Below are 1,846 nucleotides of genomic sequence, written 5' to 3'. Positions count from 1 at the left end.
GGGGGAGGAAGGTATGGAGGGCAACCATGGATGCCAGGGACAATGGGGGAGGAAGATGGGACATAGCAGAGGGTGGGGGATGGGGAATCAGGGATGGCAAGACAAAGGGCAAGGTATGCAGGATGTAAGAATTGGAAAACTATTTGCTGAGAACATGTATGTGGATGTGCTTGATTGAGCCAATGCACAGTGTATTTTGGATGGAAAATTCATTTGTGTGTTGTGATGGTGTAAAGTGAATTAAAAAAAAAAAAAAAACTAACCCGGCGCTTGTGCGTGGGGTCCCCAAATCCCAAGTGGATAATGGAGAGGTGATTGGGGGGATGGGGAGTGATTTCCAGTTTTCTGTCTCGGGAGAGAAGGTTGACTCTCCGGTGAGAACCCGTGCCCTGTAGCAAAAACCTTCCCCCAACCCACCCCCCCAAAAGAAAGGCATTTCTGCTTACCCTGGAAACTGAACTATAGTTAAGGTTGACCTGCGCACAGCTCAGGCAGTCGTCGACTTGCCATCTCCACGCCTCTCCTTCTGGTGATCGCTGTCCTTTCATTGGCTTCTCAAAAATGAGGTAAAATCACTCTTTTTTGGGGGCCAGGAAAGAGCCCTCCAAGCCTCCATTATAAACCACATATTCTGTCTGGGTTTACCCGAGTTTTCCTAGTCTTGTAAATGATAGTGTTAATTTTCCTTTCTTTGCCTTCTCACTTTTCCCATTATGTAGGACAGAGGACTGGAAGATAAGTCCTGGGGCTTCCTGGGCTCCTTGGCCACCCGTATTGCCCATAACACTCCAAATCCACCTCCTACGCGTATTGAAACCGCGTGCCTCCAGAAATCCAGTGGGATCCAGAGGCAAGGACTTTTCCTTCTCCTTAGAAAAATCGCTGCTAGGTCATAGAGTATGTTTACTTAAGTTCTCTTAGAGTGTGCACAGTGTTGTGTACAAAAAATGAGCAATAGATCAAATGCCATATTATGTTTCCAAATCCTGTATTTTGCAGAACAGTTCTCTGGATTGTTAAAAGATAAATGTAGAAGTCGCAGATGGTGTGTGTGATGGTTAAGGTGCTGAATTTCCACCTGGCTGACTACGTTTTGAATCCAGGACTTGGCCGCAAATCATGGGACCGACAGTTAGCGTAATGGCTATGTCGCTGGACTCCCACGTAGCCGACTGAGGTTCGAGTTCCGGACCTGGTGGCTTAGAACTCACGCCGCATGTGTGTGCGTGCCCAAGATCCCGGGAGGAGAATGGAGGAGAATGGAGGAGAAGTGATTGCGGTGTGGCTATCCTCCCTGGGGGGTGATTTCTTGCTTTCTATCTGTCTGTATGGTGAGCGCACGCGCCCTATAGCAAAAACCTCTCTTTAAAAAAAAAAAAGAAAATCATGCCAGGCACATGTGTGTGTGCTGTGTGTGTGCCCAAAAATCACGAAAGGAGAGCAGAGAAGGGACTGTGACCTGACCATTCCCCGGGGGAGTGATTTCTCTCACTGGCTTTCTCCTAGAAGTGCTATATGGTAAAAACCTAAAAATAAATAAATGTAGGTATTACATTTTTAAGAAGAATTTTAAATTTTATTTTATTTGTTATTGTCATTATTATTTTAATTTGGTTAGGTCATGTATGGGGGCGGGGAAGAGAGACAGAGAGAGAAAGCTCTCTGGACTTGAACCCAGCCAGCCATGTGGGAGTCTAGCACCTTAACTACCACACCACCTGCTGACCCTTAGTTCTTACTTTTAACTTATTAAGACTGAGAGTCTAAGAAAGAGCTAAAGAGAAGAACTTAGCACCAGGTGAGTTATCATTTTCAGAAAAGAGGCTTGCTTTTTTTAAAGAGAGGA

The 1,846-nt window shown here is 45.6% G+C and overlaps 1 protein-coding gene across 1 annotated transcript in view; it reads right to left on the bottom strand.

Moving 5' to 3' along the window:
* LOC102473041 (uncharacterized) overlaps positions 1-1,846 on the bottom strand; it is a 31,884-nt gene that overhangs the window by 3,365 nt on the left and 26,673 nt on the right. The gene's annotated exons all lie outside the window — the stretch shown is intronic.

The sequence above is a fragment of the Tupaia chinensis genome, unplaced genomic scaffold (assembly GCF_000334495.1).
Source record: "Tupaia chinensis unplaced genomic scaffold, TupChi_1.0 Scaffold000529_1, whole genome shotgun sequence".
Lineage (NCBI taxonomy): Eukaryota > Metazoa > Chordata > Mammalia > Scandentia > Tupaiidae > Tupaia > Tupaia belangeri.
Note: the sequence above shows the minus strand (reverse complement) of the source record. Positions and strands in the feature narration are given on the sequence as shown.